Source organism: Erithacus rubecula (genome assembly GCF_903797595.1).
Source record: "Erithacus rubecula genome assembly, chromosome: 2".
Taxonomy (NCBI): Eukaryota; Metazoa; Chordata; class Aves; order Passeriformes; family Muscicapidae; genus Erithacus; species Erithacus rubecula.
In genome coordinates, this window is record NC_136685.1 from 73,094,011 (window position 1) to 73,102,749 (window position 8,739).

An 8,739-nucleotide genomic window follows, 5' to 3' on the forward strand; every position below is an offset into this window, starting at 1 on the left:
AAATTTAAGAGGGAACCACTTGTAAAAGTGTTAAAACAACAAAAGAAAAATGGCAGAGGGACAGGGCTGCCAGATATTGACAGTTACAGATGTCTTTATCTGCTTGAAACAGAACTGCACAGTGTGCTCCAGCCACCTGCACCAGCAACAAGGAAAGAAAGGAAAAAAGGGAATAATTAAAGGATGAACAAACCTCTTGGCTTGGAGAAATCCGTGTCCCTCTACACCTGAGCTCAAATGCTTGCTGCAGGTCCCTACAGCCCACCCTGTGCCAAAACAGACCTGTCATGAGGGGCCAACACAGCTACAATGCCAAGCCTGAGTACAGCGTGGTAAATTTTAAAGAAACTGAGATGTGGTAGAAAGTAATAAAACTGTGGGAACACAAACTTTTCTCTCTTCTGGCTCATCTGTTGGAGTCTCAGATGCTTTGGACAGTGATCAATGAGAGGAAAACAACAGCATTTTCCATCTGTACTTGCTAAACAGGCACACTGGCACAAGCAGCTGCTGAACCAGGGCATCCCACTGGCATCATCTTCCCATGAATCCATGGCTGGAGCAAGATGAGTCCTGCTACTTGGAAAGGAGAGATTTGGAAAATGCAACACTTATTTTATAAGAAGTTTAGTACTAATGAGAGAAGAATCAAAGTGGTGCTTTCAGGAAACACCACTTCCAATATCAAAACTGTGGTGTCAAGTACCAAGTGGAGGCTGCCAGAGGACACAGCCAAAAGTGCCAAAGCAGTGAGATACTGAGGAATTGATGGCAGTAGCTTCCAAAACAGCACTGGCACCCCAACATGTGGCAGGATTCAAGGCCAGACACCTGGAGGGTCTGAAAGCCCTGTCTCTGCAGATGAGAGAGAGTTTTCTCAAACTGAGGCTACCAAAGCATTTTGGAACAAAAATGCCAGTGCAGAAGAGTGAAGAGCATCACCTTACAGGAGTAAACAACAAATAAAGACTCTGAACATGAAGTCAAAATAGACAGGAGCCATTGGGAACAGAGGCATCATGAGGTATGGGAGCTCAGAAGAGGGCACACAATTAAACTTTCTTGCCTGAATGGGTCCAGCAGAACCACAACTCAGCAATGTGACTACTGGCTACTCCACATCTTAAAAAATGATCTGATTCCAAGTAGTCCCGAGTATGCAGCAGGTTCTCACTTAAAATTTAATCCATATTTCACACCTCCTAAGTGCCTAATATCCTCACCTTAAGCTGCTCTCTGAAATCACCTCCTCAGGAGTCAGCTCAAGGTTCATGTGCGCACATGTGCCTGGAGCACATCCTCATGTTCAGCCTCTCTTTGTGCCAGGGAAGACAATTCCTGCACTCAGCTGTCCCTGCCACATCCCTCTCAACCTCTTCTGCATCAACAGCACAGGGACACCACTGCAGAGAGTGGGAGGCCATGCTCAGAGGAATGCTCCTGAACACCCCTACACCCACTGCTTTAACTCACCACTGCTGCTGGTGCCTCGCTCACACCAGGGATCCCAGCTGTGTCAAAGACTGTTGGCAGGGACAGGTCTCTCAGGAGCAGACAGCAGGAGAGAGGAGAACTGACCTTCCAGTAACAGAGGCTGGATGAAATCATGACACATACTCCCTGCACATTTCTGTGAAATCATTCCTCTCAAAAACACCAAGGCTGATCACCTGAGTGCTGGGACTGCTGTAGAAGACTTTAATGTATGGTAGTGTTATGGTAGTGCTGGTGCCTAAAGCCACGGTGAAGGCAATGCTTGCAACACAGAGATGTGCCTAAGCCCCTGCTCCATTGCTCAACACCACACTGTACCTGATGGTGCCAGTGAGAAAACTCACTCACTCTCTCTTTCCAAAGTGAAGGAGCTGTGAGCCATTCTCATGCATTGCCTGCATTAGCAAAACAAGCCTGTGAATGCTACCTCAGCCTTTCCATTGGAGTGGTCAGCTCCTACAGAGTATACTCTTTCTTCCCAGATGCTAAGAAGAATGGGGAATCCCTTCAGGGCTCATTATCTTGACTGTGCACCAACCCAGATCTCCTCTTCCTGTCTACCCCACAATTCTGGATAGGGGATCTCTGACAATAGGGACTCACACCTATGAAGTGGTTCAGTGCCCTGGAAGCAGTGAGCAGGAAACTCAGAGGCTTTAGCACCATCCCTCTGGACGTGAGTCCAGCTCTTCTAAAACATTTTACAGAAGTCAGTTCATACAGCTCAGCACATGTTGGCAGAGATTTGCAGCAGACAGTTCACCACAAAGGTGCCCCTCTTAGAGAGTTCACCATAATTCCCCAGTGTCTGTAACTTAGTCCTGTAATTGAATGAATCAGCAGAATTTTCTATCACTTATAGAGAACAAAAGACTTAAAATTTAGCCTGAGTGACCTCTGAGGGCTCGAATCCATAGACTCAATAAAATTCATGGCAGAGAAGGACATCAACACATTTATCTGGTGTTTTCATTAACATTTTTTTCATCTAGTCTTATAATTTATGAGACAGGGAGATCTGACTCATGCCTTTGGAACGTTTGGGGTTGGCAGGAAAAGATGCCCCATACACGTTTGTACCTTGCAGTCTCTGAAAAGGTCGGCACCACTCATTAAGTGGGTGTCAGTGTTCTCGGGAATAAAGCACCCACACAGCTGGCCAGGAGGTGCACAGTGAAGCTGAGTGTGCATTGTGTCTTATGGAGTAGGATGCTATTTCACTGAGGAGGGGCCTACCTGATTATGCAGCTTGGTCTCTTTCTGTCTTTGTAATTTTCTGAGATCTTGTGATGTAAGTCTTACGCAAAGAAAATGTTATAATAAAAAATGAAACTATAAAATGTTAGAATATCCAGCATATTCATGTATTCACTGTACAGTAGAGGTAAGAATAGAGATTTTTTTCCTGCAAAATTCACCTTAATCTCTCCATTCTAGTCAATAGCACCCTTTTACACCACTCGGGTGCATTTCCATACTGAGCTATAGAATTCACCTAATGAACAGATTATGTTACAATTTGCTTTTGGGATTAAAATCCCTACTTACTGCTCATCTGTTTCCAAACAGTCATGGAACCTGTAGATGGGAAAACCTGGAAAAGAAAAATACAAAAAACTCATCCATTTATATGTTAAAACATCAGAACTGTCTATAGAATGAAAGCTTCCTCCTTGTTCGTCTTAGAAAACCAAGCAAACAAACTGACCAACCAAATGTTCTTGAAATCATGAGCACGTAAAGAAGGATTTTTTCTTCTATTATAGCAAGCAGGATGCAATGCATACTACCAAAAGGTTCTCAGCTAAGCAGCTCTGAAGGGGTTTATGTCAGAAACACTGCAAAAACAAACACGGCATGGAGCTATACAAATCCAGGGTGGTTTGCTGTGGCTCAGTCCTATTATCCAAGTTAATGATGCTGAGGTGTCACAGCTGCACACCCCCACAGGGCGGGTCTCCAGCAGGGCTGTCCTGTATCCATGGAGCTGGCACAGCCTCCAGAGGAGCTGCCCCAGGCTGTGGGCCAGTGTCCTTCCTTGCCTGGGAAAGGGGGGAAAAAACAGGGAGTGCAGGAGGAAAGGCAGTCCTGGTCACAGCTGTTGAGGTGAAACAGAAAAGAAGAAGATTTAAGAGTGAAAAGCACTGAGTAGGGAAACTTCTCCCTCTTGCCCCTTCCCGACAGGAGCCACTTCCCTTCATCCCCCCAGCCTCCCTCCACAGCTCTACCTAGATGAGTTTCTCATGGCTGGAGGATGGTAAAAGCAAATGCTGACGATGGCAGCTGGTTTTCTGCCAGAGGTTTGCATTGCACCAACCCTGAGAGCTGCCCTTCATGTCTGGTGATAGTTGTGTGGTTTTGTTTCAAGCAGATATCCCAGCCTAAGAATGGATGGTGGTTGAAGTTCCCTGCATGGAGCAGAGGTAGCTAAGAAAAAAAATGTGCTAATTTGGTAATAATGCCCCTTATTACACAGCAATTAATAAAAATTGTGCCTATTAACATGTGTTTGGTGTTTACATTGAATCACACATCTAATGCCTATTTAAGCCAGAGACATCTCAGCCATTTTCATGCTGGTTTTACCAGCTGCAACTTTTGAAAATCCTTCCTCTTTTTTTTTTTCCCTTGGATCTGCATCACCCATTTTCCTGCCTCCTCCCTGGCTACCATGCCCAACAGCAGAGGAGGGGAGAGATGAGGACCTGCAGTCCTCGAGCTCAAGGTGCTGCTGCAGCAGACAAGGTTCACCCCACAGCCCTGGGCTTCCTCTTGCTTTCAGTCTGTGTGAATGCACTGCACCAGCCCGCAGCTGCAAGGTCCACAAAATCAGGGCAGCCTGGGGCTGGTGTCACGCTGCAGTGAACCAGACCACTGACACCCAGGTGAAAGATTTCAGGGAAGCAAAGAGGTATTTCTTCTCCTGTAAGGGCTGCAGCTAAGAAAGGCTCTTCTGCATGAGATTTGGAGAGGCTCTCTCCTCTAATTCCCTGAAGAAAATCCGAAAGCAGAAAGCGAGACCAACATTGCATTGGTATATTGGCTTATGGGTACAAAACCTTCTGACAAGTCGTTTGCTTGGCCCTGATTGGAAAATATCTTTAATTAAAACACCACATCAGAATCCTGAACCAATTTCATCCCAGCTCCGCTAAGTGCTTTGTACAAAACATTAACTCTAAAATCTCATTACACATTAGCAATCCCTGTGACAAACATAAATGATAATTTAGCTCTAATGCATTCTGGAGCAAGCCATTTTTAAGATAGGCACATGATATCAGCTTGCTAGGAGAAGGAGAAGAGTTGAATTTATCTGTCTCTTTATTTTTTAAACAAATGGCTCTAACTGGCTCAGCAATGGGCGGCACAAATCATTGTCATGTATAGATCTGACAGTACATAGCAGCTGTTTAGCCCAAATCTGGCACTTGAGCCTGGGCTGGGTTTTGAAATCCCAGCAGCAGTGCTGAGCTCCCAGGTCTTTAAGTATTCAGAGGAAGGGGCTGGGATGGGGAAGTTGGGGATGTCTGGTGATTTTAAAGGATAGCAGGGAGGGAGATATATCCAGAGACTGCAGGAAATGTGAGCTTGCCCAAAATCACAGGGAGGAGGAAGGAGGTGAAACTAGTGCCTGCAGTCACTCCAGCTGGCTTCCCAGGAAAGAGGCACAAGTGCAAACAAGGCAACACCTGCAGTGGTGATGTGATCCCTCGTACTAGTGGGAACTTTGCACCACTAAACACTGCACAACCCAGCCAGGACAACAGAGGACACTGCAGTGGATAATATTTCTATTAAATACAAGAGCTGTCTTAACAGCACTTCTAGGCCAGGGGGATGGTAGTGGAACTAATGTTATTTGCATTTCTTGTCAAAATGATATTAAATATCGCTTCTTCGATTAGCAGCAACATTTTCAACCTCCCTCTAGTCTTGAAAATGACCTTTCTAAACTCCTCAGGCTGCACCTTGATCAATTTTTCTGTGTGCAAGTGAGCACATGGGCTGTTAGCTATGTGAAAAGGGGAATTTATGGTTATTTACTATGGGATTATGAAGCATGTACATAATAAATATTATACAGGGATTTAAAAAACTGGCAAACTCCAACATTTCCTCCAAATACCACCTGCCAGATTTGGTAATTTTCTGAAAATCTAAAGCTGGAATCACTTTTCTTTTACTGGCTAAGTAGAAGTTGCTGAAATTTTCAGTGAAAGGAATGCTTTCCTCTCATCTGATCTTTTCTGGCTGCACAAGAAATCAAACAGATTTTTTTTTTTTTTTTTTGTGGGGGGGGGGTTGGAAGGGAGTGGATCACCTGCATCCACTTCCTTGTCAGAGCTGAAAGATATCCATGTGGCCTAATGATCAGATGATGTTTCCTCTGCTCCATCTGGAGAGAAAAAGGTGCAAATCAAAATAAACTTGACTTGGACAATGAACATCTCTCTCCTGTAAAAAGACTTGAAAACCTGTGTTTGTTCTAGCAAGGAAAATGTCCCCCTAAAACTTACTGCAGGATGAGTGCAATCTTCAAACAGCTCTTCTTTCAAGCAGCAGTTGTGCTTTACTTTGCCCTACAAAAGTGAAGAAATTATCTCTACCAGTTTAATGGGTGCCCAGACATGTTAGCTTTATGTGCTTTTGAAATCTCTTGTGTGGCAGAAGAAAACTAACCACTTCATTTTTTCTTACAGCTGAAATGTCAATCTGTGGTTTTCCCTATTTCCAGTCCTGGAGGAGCTGCCTGCCCCTCTGTACTGGGGTTGTTCCTTCCCTTTCCTAGAGCTCTGCAAGAGGTGCCAAGTCTAGCCATCTCCATAGAGAGATCTGCTAAATATTTGGTATTTTTCTTGCACTTCTTTTCCAAAACATCTGAAAGCAACCACACAGATCAGACAACCAAGCTCCGCTTGAGAGCCAGGAGAAAATGAGAAACCCCAGAGGAGGTTTTTGTGAAAAGGCAATGATATTGCATGTAGGGAAGCTGACAGGTGGTGGGTGGTTGTCTGGGTGCTGCAAGGCTGATAATTCCTTGATTTTTACTGCTTAAGAATAGTAGCTTGGGGTTGCAGCTCTTCCTCTGTCTTAGTCTGCAGTTAGGCCAATGTCCCAAAATCATTCAGATTCTTTAGAAGATTTTTCCTTGAATCATAGAATATCCTGAGTTGGAAGTTACTCACAAGGATCATCCAAGTGCAACTTCTGGCCCTGCACAGGACAACCCCAAGAGTTCCACCATGTGTTGTGGACAGTGGTGCAGTCCAAACCCTTCTTGAGCTGTTTGGTGCTGTGACCACTTGCCTGGAGAGCTGTTCCAGAGCCCAGTCATAGCCTGGTGAAGAACCTTTTCTAATATCCAACCTAAACCTCCCCTGATACCACTCAGGCCATTCCCTCAGGTCCTGTCACTGGTCACACAGAGTAGAAATCAGAGCCTGCTCCTCCTCCTCCCCTCAAAAGGAAGTTGTAACTGCAGTGAGATCTGTCCTCAGTCTTGTCCAGGCTGAACAGACCAAGTGACTTCAGCTGTTCATCATATGGCTTCCCCTCAAGGCCCTTCACCCTCTTCCTGACCCTTGTTTGGACACTCTCTAATTGCTTTATGTCCTTACATTGTGGCACCCAATTTGCCCCCAGCACTGGAGGTGAGGCTGCCCCAGCTCAGAGCAGAACAGGACAATCCCCTCCCTTGCCTGGCTGGTGATGCTGTGCCTGATACCCCCCCCTCCCAAGACAGGGTTGGCTCTCCTGGCTGCCAGGGCACTGCTGACTTGTTCAACTTGCCATCAACCAGAACTCCCAGGTCTCTTTCCATAGCACTGCTCTCCAAACTCTCCCATTCTGTGCTTACATCCAAGTATGCCCCACCCCCCATGCAGAATCCATCACTTACCTTTGTTAAGCTTCATGGAGTTGGTGATGACATAGCCCTCTAATACACCTTGGAGACTTTCTGGCTAGCACACAGTTTTTCATTTCTTCATTTACAATAGAGCTTTCCTGAATTGTTTCCTCTCTAGAGGATTTGTCTTCCCAACCACCCCGCCATACTGCCAGGTCTCAGTACAATTTTCCTTCCTCTTGGCACACCTGTCCACTTGCCTCAGATACTGGACACTTTTATCCTAGACTGAAAAATCATATTTAGTAAAACTTCCAGTAATAAGCAGCATGATGTGAAGGCAACTCTACTGTGTTAGGTAGCTGTACTCTTTCTCCTCTCTTGGTTGCAATCAGTGCACTGGGTTTCAAACAGAGTTCAGTCAAAAATGGTTGCATGTTGTCCACAGAAGGGGTGGGGAGTAATTAGAGGTGATAGCTTCTTTCATCCTCAGCATGGCCCTTGGCTAATCATTAAATCATGTCTGTGGGCTCTGCAGAAGTGAGTCCATTTGAAGGGTTGATAAACGCTGCAGGGTGGGAACAGGAGCTGTGCTCAAATTTGTGTTTGGCAGTGACAATCAGCATTATCAAGTGATGCTTCATTTCACGTGAAGAAATGAGCAACGCTGTTGCTGTATTTGCAGCTTTCTGCCTCAGTTATATGCTGACCTTGGTCCACATAGCTCCAGTCATAACACTGTCTTTCTGCAGCATATCTTACCAAAAAGTCATCAAGGCCCCTGACTATTCATGACATGCTTTACAGCTCTGCCTACATACCTGTGTCTGCATGGCTGTGTCCCACACCTGCCTGGGACCTAACCACCCTTGTTCGAAGGCAGCAACTCATCCAAGGTAGCTTAAAAAAAAAAAAGCTGAACTTGTTCTACTCCTTAGTTCAGCTTATCCTTGTTGAAAGTCACTGCCTGTTTACTTTGTGCCAATCACGTGTTCAAAAACTACATTTGGCTCACATCAAGAGGAATTTTGTTCTCAACACTGCTCCAGCAGAAAGCATAAGCTTCACTTGCTGTGGAACACATGACATCACTCCAAAAATAGTCCACTATTTCTTCAGAGTAACAAAGTTACCTATTGGAGAGAAAACTTACAGCTACAGCCAGGGAGATGCTGGAGCTGAATGAAGAAGACAAGAATGCATCAATCTTCACAGGATAACCATTGCCCAGGTAGAAAAACAGGAAAATCCCATTACCCTTGGGAATTCTGCTCTCTGGTCTTCTCTCTCCCCCTTTCCTTGACCAGATTCTGTTCTCTGGCAGCCTCATTTCAGGAAGGAGTCCATGCTAGGACACCCATGAGTGCTGCTGGAAGCATCTGGGGAGTGAGGTG

The 8,739-nt window shown here is 45.3% G+C and overlaps 1 long non-coding RNA gene across 1 annotated transcript; it reads right to left on the minus strand.

The window, feature by feature from the left end:
- Positions 1–1,947: 1,947 nt before the first annotated feature.
- On the minus strand, positions 1,948–8,739 carry LOC306798570. Its single transcript, XR_013773402.1, has 5 exons — positions 7,397–8,739; positions 6,015–6,077; positions 5,819–5,893; positions 3,043–3,088; positions 1,948–2,315 (listed from the first exon to the last, which is right to left on the minus strand). It is a non-coding gene; the product is annotated as an uncharacterized lncRNA (long non-coding RNA).